General features: G+C 39.7%; 1 protein-coding gene across 1 annotated transcript in view; it reads right to left on the reverse strand.

Annotated features, from left to right (window-relative positions):
* LOC110965365 (epidermal retinol dehydrogenase 2) overlaps positions 1–14,274 on the reverse strand; it is a 58,470-nt gene that overhangs the window by 9,198 nt on the left and 34,998 nt on the right. The gene's annotated exons all lie outside the window — the stretch shown is intronic.

Here is a 14,274-nt window from a genome sequence, read left to right on the forward strand (position 1 = left end):
TTTCTTACACCCTTCTGGTGATCTGCTTAAAGTTTGTATTTTAAATTTCATTAAATAGTTAACCATCTGAACGCTTAATCTGCAGGGTTTAATATGGAGTCGTTCCACCCTTTGCAGCTACAACAGCCTCAACTCTTCTGGGCAGGCTTTCTACATTGATTAGGAGTGTGTTTATGATAATATTTTACCATTTTTTGAGAAGCGCATTTGTGAGGTCAGGCACTGATGTTGGACAAGAAGGCAGGGCTCTCAGTTGCCGCTCCAGTTCACCCCAAAGGTGTTCTGTCGGGTTGAGGTCAGGACTCTGCTCAGGCAGGTCAGGTTCCTCCACACAAAACTTGCTCATCCATGTCTTTACTGACCTTGCTTTGTGTACTGGTGGACAGTCATGTTGGAACAGGAAGCGACCATCCCCAGACTGTTCCCACAAAGTTGGGAGCATGAAATTGTCCAAAAATAACTTGATATGCTGAAGAATTAGGAGTTCCTTTCACTGGAACCAAGGGGCAAAGCCCAGCCCCTGAAAAACAGCCCCACAGCAAACTCTCCACTCCACCAAACTTTACACTTGGCACAATGCAGTCAGGCAAGTATCGTTGTTAAGGCAACCGCCAAAGCCAGACTTGTCTATTATCTATATTGGATTGCCAGACATCCATCCATCCATTCTCTATACACCGCTTTATCCTTCTTAGGGTCGCGGGGGGTGCTGGAGCCTATCCCAGCTGACTCGGGCGAAGGCAGAGGACACCCTGGACAGGTCGCCAGTCTGTCGCAGGGCTACATATACAGACAAACAATCACACCCACAGGCAATCTAGAATAAACAATTAACCTCAGCATATTTTTGGACTGTGGGAGGAAGCCGGAGTGCCCGGAGAAAACCCACGCATGCACAGGGAGAACATGCAAACTCTATGCAGAAAGAACTCAGGCCGGGATTTGAACCAGGGATCTTCTTGCTGCAAGGCGAAAGTATTGACCACTACGTCACTGTGCAGCCCGACTGCCAGACAGAGAAGTGTGATTCATCACTCCACAGAGCATATCTCCACTGCTCTAGAGTCCAGTGGTGGCTGGTTTACACCACTGCATCCCATGCTTTGCATTGCACTTGGTGATGTAAGGCTTGGATGCAGCTGCTTGGCTATGGAAACCCATCCCATGAGGCTCTCTATGCACTGTTCTTAAGCTAATCTGAATGTCACGTGAAGTTTGGAGGTTTGTAGCTCTTGACTTTGCAGAAAGTTGGCAGTTTGTGTGTACTGTGCACCTCAGCATACACTGACCCAATCTGTGATTTTATGTGGCCTACCACTTTGTTGCCAAGTTGCTGTTGTTCCCAATTGCTTCCACTTTGTTATTATACCACTAACAGTTGAATGTGCAGTATTTAATACTGAAGAAATTTCACAAACAGAGTTATTGCATAGGTGGCAACCAATCACAGTACTGTGCTTGAATTCACTGAGCTCCTGAGAACGACCCATTCTTTCACAAATGTTTGCAGAAGTAGTCTGCACGTCTAGGTGCTTGATTTTATACACCAGTGGCCATAGAAGTGATTGAACACTTGAGTTCAATTATTTGGAATCCCAATACTTTTGTCAGTATAATGTATGCTATCTTTTGGTAAGTTATCGCAAGATAAATTCATCACATTGAAATGTTTCTGAAGTGAATATGCAGAGTACTGACGAAAAATGCAGTCTTTAGAGGTTACAAAATTGAAAAGAGTAAGAGTAATACTATCTAGCTGTCATTTCCTCCAGTATTGATAATACTTTAGACTACATTTTTGTAAAATAAACAATGAAGGAAATTTCATTTTCTTTGTCATGACTCATGGCTTCATTACTGTGCCACACTGCACAGAAGATATTTGAGTGTTCACAGAGGTGCAGGACTTGATATTGCAGAAAAAATAAGTGTGACAGGAGAAAAAAAATGCCAGAAAACTACTTTGAGGTCAGTGTTGTTGTTTTGTTTTTTAAAATTGAAATAAAGATTAAATAGAATGATTGTGAGATCAGGTGTTTGTAAATGCTGTATCACTAAAAGGTTTTTTCACTTTTTAAGATTTTTCTAAACACTAAGATGCTTTAACAAAGGTATAAAATGTAGAGATCTTGTGGAAAGCAAGAAATCAGAATGTTATTGTTGATAAAGAAAAATATTTCTTGGAATCTGTTAATATAGACAAATGCTGAACCTCTTATTCACACCGGAAATAGATGCAGCTGTTACATTTACAACCACTGGCACCAAAGTTTAATATCAAATCGAGACATTGTTTGAAGTCTCATTAACTGTCCCCAATTGCCTCAATCACATTAGAATGACAGAACTGTTGTGATCTGCTCAGCACCCACTGTGTTAGTCAACATTAGAGTCCTCTCTTCTGCTTGAAACATCTCACATAATTTATCTCACACAGGGAGTTTTTGGTCTGTTGCTATAATTTGTCCCATAGGTATGTGGTCCATTTGATCTCAGTATGGTAGATTTTATCTCCTGTTCTTGTCTGTTTTCTTAGTTTATTCCCCCTATTTAAACTCAGTGTCTGTGATAACAGCTTGTATGAATAAATGAACTTTGACCTGAAATTGATAACAGCAAATAATCAGCAGACACACAAAATTGTATAAAGATTATGATATGAACAAATGAAGGGCATTTAGAAATGAAAAATCGACTCAAGGGAAACACTCTTTAAAGTGAAAACTGAAAAAAGTCCACATATTTCTCAATGAATCACCACACACAGATCACGTTATGAAAACAACCAGAGAATGGCATCAGGTTTCATGTAGTTATGAAAATTGCCTATACAGTTGTCTAATTGTGGTGCTCGCCTATTTCAAAACACACCAGTCAGGCAAGGGAGAGACAGTCAGCGAACAACCCACAGAAGTCAGCAGGTACTAAAACATTAACAATGTCCATACTTAAAAGAGCTGTATTCACCGACCTCTGTCACAGACATGAAGTTGTTTGATACAGCAATCAAGTTTAACACAATGCCTTTGCTTGCCTTAGTTTTTGTAGGGTTTTGTAGATTGGCTTTATTTTTTGTATTAGGTTTGGTTTCTTTTTCCCCCAAGCTTATTTTTAAATTCTCTAGGTTTCCTGTTTAGTTTAGTTCTGTAACTTGCTTTTTTGTATTTTAATGGACTTTGGTTTTGAAATAAAGTAATTTTTGTCTACCCGTTCTCTGTGTTTGTGCCTGGGTTCTCTTAGGGTTAGTAACATCAGCTACTCACATATACCAATATTACCCTTACTATACACTACTAAATAGAACAAATAGAACAGAGACTTGAGATAGAACTTAACTATGAAGAACGCTTTGCTGAGTATAACCAATTCAATCATGTTAATGTTGCAAAACACGCATAAGCAATATCCACCGGACTTGCACTTTTGTGTAAGTCAGGTGGAGATTGCTTATGTAGTAAAGTGTGATGGAAATCTTCATTATATTATCTGTCAGAGAGAAACTCCGCTAAGAGCTCCCACGTAACATAAGAAGATCTTCACCAGACCAGAAAACACACGGAGACCAGTACGTTTACTTGCAAGGGTAACAGCACAGTGTAACAAGACACATTGGTGCAAACTACAAAGGACTGTTCCAATACATGGTTTATTTATACAGAAGCAGGTGTGGGTACATGGCTGCATCAGATAAGAAGTAGCTCAAGTTACACAAATGGGAGTGCTAACATTTGAGGAGCTGCTGAGAGAGTGGAAAAGTACTAAGACGTGGAAGCTAGGGGAGCAAGAAGTGTGTGCGGGTATTTTATAAAAAAAATTATCATGTAAAAACACTATGTACAGACAGTTAATGCCCCAGGGCTATTATGATAAATGTATTTACAAGTTCAACTCTAACATTATCTAACCTTTTGACAATGAAATGACAAAAGTAAGAATTGTTAAGAATAAAAACCAAACAGAAAATGTTCAGGTATTTTGATACTTTTTTAAGCTTTAAACCAGTTGTCAGGTTGTAAGTGCAAAGTCTGTTGACATCATTCTGGTGCTCTCCACTGTTTAAAGGGACTAAAAGTAATTGGACAAGCCAACAATCATAGATTAAATTGTTACTTTTAATATGTGGTTACAAATCCTTTGCAGTCAATGACAGACTGAATTCTGGAACCCATAGACGCCATCAAACACTGGGTTTCATCCCTGCTGATGCTCTGCCAGGCCTCGAGTGTTGGGAGTTCAGTTCCTGCTTCTTCTTGGGGCATTTTTCCTTTAGTTTTGTCTTCATCAAGTGAAACGTGTGCTTACTTGGACTCAGTTCAGGTGAGTGACGAGGCCATTGCAGAGCATTCCACTTCTTTGCTTTTGGTTGCTTTCGCAGTATACTTCGGGTCAGTGTCCATCCGTGAAGCACCATCCAGTAAGTTCTCAAGCATTTTGCTGAATATGAGCAGAAAATGTTGCCTGAAACACTTCAGAATTCATCCTGCTGCTTTTGTCAGCAGTCACATCTCTAATAAATAAGAGAACCAGTTCCATTGGCAGCCTAACATGCCCACACCATTATCACCACTGTGCTTCACTGATGAGGTGGTGTGCTTTGGATCTTGAGCAGTTCCTGCCCTTCTCCATACTCTTCTCTTCCCATCTTTCTGGTAAGTTCACCTTTGTTTCATATTTCCATAGGATGATGTTCCAGAACTGCACAGGCTCTTTTAGATGTTTTTTTTTTTGGCAAACTCTAATCTGGTCTTGCTGTTTTTGAGGCTCATTAGTGGTTTACACCTTGTGGTGAACCCTCTTTATTCATTCTGGTGATATCTTCTCTTCATTGTTGACTTTGACACAGATAAGCCTAACTCCTGGAGAGTGTTCTTGATCTGGCCAACTGCTATGAAGGGGTTTTTCTTGACCAGGGAAAGGATTCTTCTGTCATCCCCCACACTTGTTTTCCGGGGTCTTTGGTGTTGGTGAGCTCACCAGTGCATTCCTTCTTTTCAGGAATGTACCAAACAGTTGATTTAGCCACATCTAATGTTTCTGCTATCTGTCTGATAGGTCTGTTTTGATTTTTGTCTTGCTTCACGAGTAGTGACAGCTCTTTGGATATCAGATTGAGAGATGACTTCACCGGATTCTAAATGCCAACACTTGAAATGAACTCTAGACATTTCATCGGTTCTTTGTCAATGAAATAATGAGGGAATAACAGACATCTGGCCATTGAACAGCTGAGCAGCCAATTGTCCAATTATCTTTGGTCCCTTAAAAAGGTAAAGAGCACATATAAAATGCACTGTAATTCCTACAAAGCATATCTTAACTGTTTCATTAAGAATCCATCGTGGTGATGTCCAAAGCCAAAAAGCAAAAAAAAAAAAAAAGTGTTAATTTCCAAATAATAGAAGTTGATTTTAACCAAAAAAAAAAAAGGTTGCCTAATACAACCACCACAACAAGGTGGTGAAGCTAGACTGTTCTCCTTTATGGTTCCCCGGAGGTGAAACGAGTTACCAAACTCTGTTTGATCAGCAGAGTTCGTCTCAGTCGTTAAGAAAAGACTAAAGACCCAGGTCTGAACGCATTTGCACTTGACTTCATAAAAAAAAAATCACTTGTAATGACCTTATTACATTGTAGGCCTGTGGATGTAGGTCTGATTTGCATGGCTAAAATTTAAATTTGGCACTATAAAAGAGAGCACTGAGCTGTCATCTGGCTGATTATTTTAGCTTTTGCTGAAGAATATAAAGGTAATCCTCCTTCATTGTTTTATTTACTTTGTGTAAAGCACCAGTGTCTCTGGCAACAAAACATAATACAACCCCCCACCCCCCACACATTTTGCTTATTTCTTCTTTGTCTTTTATTCAGTAATTTATATGTGGTTACATTGGTTGCATCGTCACAGCACAACAGTCCAAAAGACTCAAGGATAGAGGTGGTATATCCTAATTGGGGTCCAATGGGAACCGTTTATTTTTAAATAAACTGACATCATTCAGACTTATGACAAAAACACGAGTCATATTGCAAGTGACCAACAAGGTACAACAATAGTAAAATGCACAAGTGTTCGAATCTTAACTTACACTTTAGCTAAGATTCAAGCAATGGACAAAACGTGCAAAACTACATCTTTATTTTTGTTGACAATCAAAATCTGTACAAGCACTGGAATGCACAGGATACTCCACTTCTAGACTAACTGGCTGAACTTTTATTTGGGAAAAATTAGACAAGTCATTTTTTCCCCAACATGTGAATGGTAATTCCAAAAAGACAGTACTCAGATAGGAAGTCACAAAACTGTGCAATCAACGATTACCAATGGACTTTTTTTGGTGCACTCACTTTTATTTTTACCATCATATAAAAAAAGAAAAAGACTTAGATGATGTTGATAAACTATAGAAAATTTCTTGACCCAGCAAAAATGCATTATAGGAATGATGTGCTATGTCCCCACATCTCAGCAAATACTTTAATGAGTGCAATGACATTGTAAATGCATGGAAATTAAACTAAAATAAGAGCTGAGACAGGTCAGAATGTCCTATTAAAGCATATTCAAATACAGGGTTTTGTATATTGTCAGGAAAATCCCCTTAATAGGCAACATATTTTGTTACAGTGTCTTGCATGTATGGTGTTCAATTTGATCATTTACCACATATAAATGTACTGCCAAGTGTGAGAGTGGAATGTGCTTGACTGCACATGTCTCTGCAATGCATTTTTGCTTTATCTGTATCTGTTGTAAAATGTTCAATTCTTGGAAATTTGCATCTTAGATTACTCTATCTGGCATGGACAGCATCAAAAGAAGAAAATAGATCTGAGGTTGTAATCTGGATACTGTTATGTTGGCCTGTAGTCTGCTAACAAACCAGCATCAGTTTGTTTCGATTACACATCAGATTGACATCCCAGTCCTAGCTGTATATGTTGTTACAGTAGCGTAGAACATTCTCACACACTCCCAGATCATCCTCGGGTTGAATATGTGTTACTGTAATTTGTAGTGCAGACTAAGGCTAGTGTTACAGTCTACTTTGATTGTCAATCCCAGGTATGAACCAAGAAGAGATGTCAGCTTCCATGGTAGAACACTGAAGAAGATGGAGGGACATTATGAGAGCAGAGAAAAAATTATTTCAATATCAAATTTTCAATCTGCAGGCAATGGATGTAATGGTATGTGTCTTCATTCCAAACCCCTCTACATGTAACATATTGTTTACATTGAAGTTTCCTTGGTTTATTCTGCCATGTGAGCCAAGTAATTACTGTCATACATCTATGTCTTTCTACAAACTTGTGCTCCACAGATGAAAAATGTCGATTGTGAACTTCACCAAAAGTAGTTTGGCAGATAAATAGTTTAGTTTGTCAGCTGCAGAATTCTAGCCGGAGTGTTGTTGAAAAGTTGTGCATGCCAGCTATATGAAACATGTATATATCATCCATGTTAACTCTCAATACACATTGAGTTTTAGGTGGCTTTCCAGTGTAGCCAGCACTTTGCTGTTCACGCTGTATGGGTCAGTCAGTCATCACTAAGTCATACAGCGTTACTTTGGGCAAATCTTTCTGGGTTTAATGTAACCCTCTGAACCCTTAAGCTAAACAAATATATTTTATTAGTCGTAAATTTGCCAAAATTACACCATTGCTGAATTAATCATATGCCAGTAATATTTTATCAAAATCACTTTTTCTTTATATTTCATTTTAAAATTTATCAAAGACAAACTGTCAGTAGTAACCAATTACGCAATAAATAAATAAATATTTTTCTTTTTTGTTCCTCTTTGTGACAGAATTTTGTTTAATGAATGAACCCACAAAGAATAAAAATGTGACAAGAACAAAAACATATAGGAACTACTTGGGGTTCAGAGTTCATTAATAATGAATTTGTTGATTTTGTCTTGAAAGACATTTTTGATGTCATGCTTGAAAGTACACAGCTCAGAGTATTTTCCTATTGACAGTAGCTGAGTGCCTTTACTGTAATAGTAATAACTACAGCCATTTTCATTTGTTAATAATAAATGTTAAAAAAAATGTTATGCATTTTCTTTTTTCTTTGCTGGCCAAAAACAATGGAGACGCCTGATATCTTTTGTGCACTGCCACTGATATATGTGTTAGTTTTTCATTAAAATTAAAATCATATTCCTCATTTATAATATAAACTTTAATGATGGGTTTTAACCCCTTCTTTCTGGTATGGCTAAAAATGTATATATTACTTGGTTTTACACTCAGAAGTGCACAGAGCTTGCCACACCATGGATTAACAGCACATACAGTCAATATTAATGTAAAGATCACCTTTACCAAATTTAAAATGGAAGAATTGGAGAGATATTCCCAGAATTCGGAGAAAGAATTATGGATGACTGTAGTGTATACTTTACTTTAACATCACAAATTCATCAAAATGACCCAAGTGTAGGAGTAAATGAGCAAAAGAATTTGAACGTCAAATATTTAAAAGCCAAGTTGAAAATCTGGAACAGAGAAATTACTGAGAATGTTCCACTTGGTTGATAAGTTCAAATGGATAACTGGGTCCACCAATTGATGAACAAAGTTTGACTTTAAAAGCAGTGTAAACGTTATTTAGAAATTGTGTCCTTTTTCAGCAATTGAAAGTATCACATCCCCAGCATGTACCTTTTAAAATTTCAGCTCAAAATACTGCAAAGATGTTTTTTGTTTTTTTTGTTGTTTTTTTTTACAATGACTGTACAACCTCTGGTTTTAGACCTGTTATAAACGATCTGTTTTAGTATATACTATAGCTTTAAATACAGCTGAGCTGTTGCTGACCCCGCCACCTTCAGGAAGAAGGCTCTCTTGGTGTCAATGATTAACAGCAGGAGGGCCTTTGAATTGGCTGCACTGAAGCACAAGAGGTGACACAAAAACACAGTTATCCACCCAATCCTTGCTTATTGGTTACGAATACCATCTGCAACAGAAACAACCTTATGTATTTGTCTATTTGTGTTACAAGCTTCTGTTTACTGCCACAGAGGTACAGCCTGATGATTACTACAGCACAGAAGTACACCTTTTTTGACTCACCTCTATTAAAATTGTATATCATAAGCAGTAAATTGGAATTTATTCATGTAGGGACTAGGGATGGGAATTTCGACTAATTTCCCCACCGACTAGTCTCAAATTTTATTTGCGACTAGTCAACTAGTCTATAAAGCCACATAATGACAGTGAAGAAACATTTTCATTTATATTCTGCTCCGTAAGTCTGGATGGGACCTGTAGTGACTTTGCGCATGCGCGATTCATCTGCTGTCTGCAGAATGATCCGAGTTTTCCTGTCAGTCTCCAAAATGGCAGGAAAAAGTCGCTAGATTTGCAGCTACTCGCTTTTGACAAAAAAAAGTCACTAGGACGCTTTGTTGTTGCTAAGTTGGCAACACTGGTTTCTACTTACACAGCCGACAGGCGACCTTGTTGTCATCTGCTGCGTCAAAATACTGCCAAACGGTGCTGATTTTCTTAGGGGCTCAACACACGAGGAGCGACAGTTGAGGAGGGAATGCGAAAGTCATCGCAACAAGAGATAAATTCAACACATGGTGCGCGATACTTGGCAGCGGCAGGCGACGGCGACACACGTCGAGCTGTGCAAAAGCACAGATCGCTTGTCTCCCTCACTTCTAAATGGTTGTGAAATTGGAGGGATTTTTTACGTTTTCAAAGAGTTTCATGACAGAAAAGCATAAAGATGATGAGCCAGAAGATATTGCTTGATTTAGCCGAAATTTTACTACTGACATTGGCTTATAAAAGAAAGAAATGATCCTGGGTCCATGCCATGTTGCAAACTCCTCTTTCTTGTATCGCGTCGCAAGCCAGCGGGTGCACGTCTACCTGAATGCGCACGAAATTTCACATGCACGAATGCCACCGTTGCGTTGTTGGGAGGGGGGAAAGCCATGCTTCATCTCGTCATACAGCAGCCATAGAAAATGAATGGAGCGCGATTGTTGTCACCTCCCGTGTGTCGCCTCCCGTGTGTCGAGCCCCTTACGCATGTCGAGCCCCTTACGCGGGAGCGTCGCCATCTTCCCACTTTACCTTTCCAAACTTTCTTCCTCAAACTGTGTGGCCCTGCCCCCTGCTACTGTGCATGTGCACAGTAGTAGCAATTCTCTCCCTGGCTGCTCAGCCTGTTTACAAAGAAGCCGAGGCACAGGCGCGAAGAACAAGGCGCATGATGCTTAGTGCAGCGTTTAACGGACTAGTAAAATACTAAACGTTTAATAAATGAGTAGGCGGTTAAACGATTAAATGACTAGTCGCGCACATCCCTAGTAGGGACGCTTCTATGAGACTAATTGTAATCAAAGGTAAAGCATAATTACACACCCTGCTGTAACAGGCAAAAAATTTGGACCGCTGAGGGCTGTACTGCAAAGTCAGTTCAACATAGCCTCGCTTTCTTCGTGTAAGTTGGCTCAACAAGAACTAAAGCCTTAGTCAGAGATAACAGATATATTGAAGGTGGTTATCAACTTTCTTTGTCAATTCAGGTTTTCTGCTTTAGACTCTGTGTGCGTTCACATAAAAGCGGACGTTTAACACGTCATGTGATTATTTTTCTGCACAAACTGAACCAATCTTGTGCAGCTGCTTCAGTTTACAGGCTATTTTAATGGTGAAGAATGAGGAATATAAAAATGCATAATGGTAAAATGCGCTGCGACTGGAAATTATAGGAGACAAGAATGCTGCTAGAAAAGTGTAAAACATGCATAATGCAATTATTTTTCCGATCAATCCAGGTGCTTATTTCGAACAGAGTGGCACAGTAAAATTATTAAACTTTAAACTTATGCCAAGATGATATTGTATTAAATTACATTTAGGTCTGGAACTGTCCTATAATGCAGGAAATCACATTAATTTGTGGCCAAATCAAAATGAAATTAATGTTACTCATTGAATATTCTCTGCAATAAATACCGATAGAATAATCAGTGTTTTAATCAGTTGCACTACACGCATGTAAATGAACTTGGCAGCAGATCTAGATCAAACTTTACATATTTATACAATTTCTGTATCACCAACTAAATACATTTTGGGTTCCCATGGTGACATGATGCATACAGTGTGTAATACTGTAACTGAACAGTTTCATTCAGCAGTTTTAGTAATATACCGCTCAAGGTGTTGGCAGATACAATATTTTCCTTCAGCTGAAAATCTATATAGTTAAAAAAAAAAAAAATCGGCAGGAAACAATTTGTTGAAAGGAAGACGATTCTTCCAGCTGATTTAAATACAAAACTCTGAAGAAAAAAAACATGATTCTGACCAAATTAGCTCAACAGCATGAGCTGCCATGGAGATCTAACCAGATAAAAAGAGAGCCACCATCATCCATCCATTCTCTATACACCGCTTTATCCTCACTAAGGTCGCAGGGGGTGCTGGAGCCTATCCCAGCTGACTCGGGCGAAGGCAGGGAGCCACCATCAGGACACTGAAAACATCAACATACCTCACTAACCTACTAATCCTGCTTTGTAGTACAGCCCTGAGATCAACGGAAAATGTTTGGATGAGTCATTCTCTGCCTCATTTGCCACACAGGCCTTCATTTGCAAAGAGCTAAAGGATGATGCCAACCTGGCATGCATGTTGCCAAAAGACTGTATTTGCTGTCACTAGGTCTAATGTTTCTTATGGATGGGTGTAATGGCAAAGTGGCATAATGATCACATAAGATACACTCATTACAGGCAGACAGTTACATGGCACTACTGCCCAATGTACGCAGACGGCTTGCAGAGTTTTAAATTCATAAACCTCTATCATTACCGCCAGAAAACAAAGCATAGATGTCAATACTGAAACGTGAAGGTCTTTTCCTGCAGCTTCCTTTCATTTAAGTGGCTTTTATATTAACACAGTGACACTGCGCCGTTACGCAGTCTTAACGGCCCGTTACGCTCAGTTTAAAAGATTACGCTGTGATTAGGGCCGCTACGCCAGCGCATTTCAAAGATTACGCTGTTGTTATGACAGTGTGTGGCTCCGTCATGAGAGTGGGAGAGAGAGCAGCGTGTGTGTGTGGGAGGGAGGGGGAGGGAGGGGGAGGGAGGGGGAGAGCGAGTGAGAGAGACATACAGTCGGAGGAGGAGAGAAGGTGTGTAATTGCTGGGTTGGAGGTACTGTGCGGTTCAGCCACTGTTTATAGACAATAAAGGCTGCAGTGTTCTTCGATGCGGCTGGGCTCCTGTGTCTTTGCCTCTACGGCTGCTGAGGAAGTGAAGGGGGTTAACCCCGGGCTTCCTGACCACGGTTGGGGGCCGAACAGGAAGGGTTAACACTGTGATTAGGGCCGCTGCGCTGTTATTTTGACAGATAACGCCATGTGTGTTTGTTTTTATCAACTGGGTGCCTATCTAGGTTAATTTATGTCTCCCCACCTCAGTCATACTTTCCTGTCGATTGACCCGTTCCCGTCTATTGCGCATGCGCATTCCCGTCAATTGCGTGCGCGCGTTCTCGTCTATTGCGCGCGCGCGCGCAGGAGGACCTGCCGTTACGCTGAAAAAAAATCCTGCCGAGAACCCTGCACTGTCCTCTACAACAAAGGCCAAAAAAATAAATAAAAATCAGTGACACTGTGAGCATCACTGAATGTCAAGCTAAAATGATTTTGAATTATTTATTCTATCAGAATAATAACTGGAAATTTTAGCAGGGAAATAAACAGTGGAGTAAACAGAATATTAGAAACTATTAATTGTATTCCACATTGGCCCATTTCAAAAAAACATTTAAACACTCCCATGGATATTGTGCATTTCAGGCTCTGAGCAATGGAGATGATTTACAACCTCGAGTCTAAATGAACCTCACATCGAAATGAATGGATGGATGGATAAATTAACATTTAGGCTACCTTCTCAAATCTGTCTGATTTCTTACCCTTAAATGTTCCTCAAGCTTTAGGATCATCTCCAGGACAAGAGTGTGAGGATATGTATGCAACAGCTACGAAGAGTATAAAACAAATACTCTAAATACTATCATATTACTATCTATCCTGTATGTAGGGAAGCCTTTGTGATGTGAGTAAACTTCATCCATTATCCATAAAGATCCTGCAGAGGGTCACATGGAGGGCCTATTTCAACTGACATGAGGTAAAAGAAAGGCTCCACCGTGGAAAACCTGCCAGCCCATCACATTGCTAACACAATGAGGAAGAGACAAACAACCACAACAACGTTCTGAAACCTCCAGATAGAGGTCCTGGACCCCCTCCTAAGTTGCCTCCGGTTGAGGAGCCGCACATGGCCTTTAGACAGAGGATGTGGCACAAATTTCCACTAACCGTAACACATTAATCTCCATTGATTATGGAACACACGATGGCAGCCGCAAAATGAACTCAGAAGTCTACAGAAACATTTTGTCTGCCAATTTAAAGAAAGATGCAACCAAACAGATTGGGAGATCCTTCATCGTGCAGCAAGATAATGACGTAAAACACACTGGCAAAACAACAAGAATTCATTCGGGGCAAGAAGTGAAAGGTTTCAGACTGGCCAAGTCAATTTCCAGACTTCAACCCTACAGAGCTGCATTTTACCAGGTAAGAGGAGAATGAAGAGAGTAACCCTCCCAAAACAAACAAAAACTGAGAGAGGCTGCCGTGAAAGCCTGGAAAAGCATCACAAAAAAGGGAATGTTGAAGTTTCCTGATGTCAGTGGGTCACAGTTTTGATGCAGTTGTTGCAAGCAAAGGATCTGCAACTAAATATGAAGTCTTATTCACGTTAATTTATTTTAAGGCAATCTATTCCAGTACTTTTGCTCACCTAAAAATTTTATGTTCGGTAATAATGCTATCTTCTAAGTTGTGTATCAGATCCAGATGTAAACACCTGGAAAAATAAGCTGAAATGTTGAGCTTTTGTCTCATATTTATCTTTTTATGTCGAACCTAAATGTTTTCAGTGTACAGCAAAAATAAAGGAATTGTGCTCACTGTTTCAATATTTTTGGTGGGGAGTGCAGTCAGAAGCTCAAAAGAGCGCAACATGAGCTAGAGGGAAGTTTAAAGCAGGCAAAGGTGGACTGCAGAAAGAAAGAGGAGAGGGAGCTGGCATCAAAAATAAAGACTAACCAAACAACGGTGGGTGATGTGGACAAGGCCAGTGAGTTCAACCAGTTCTACAACAGGTTTTTTGTAGTCCCTGATGGAAAACAAGGCAAGAC

This window comes from Acanthochromis polyacanthus, chromosome 9 (genome assembly GCF_021347895.1).
Source record: "Acanthochromis polyacanthus isolate Apoly-LR-REF ecotype Palm Island chromosome 9, KAUST_Apoly_ChrSc, whole genome shotgun sequence".
Lineage (NCBI taxonomy): Eukaryota > Metazoa > Chordata > Actinopteri > Pomacentridae > Acanthochromis > Acanthochromis polyacanthus.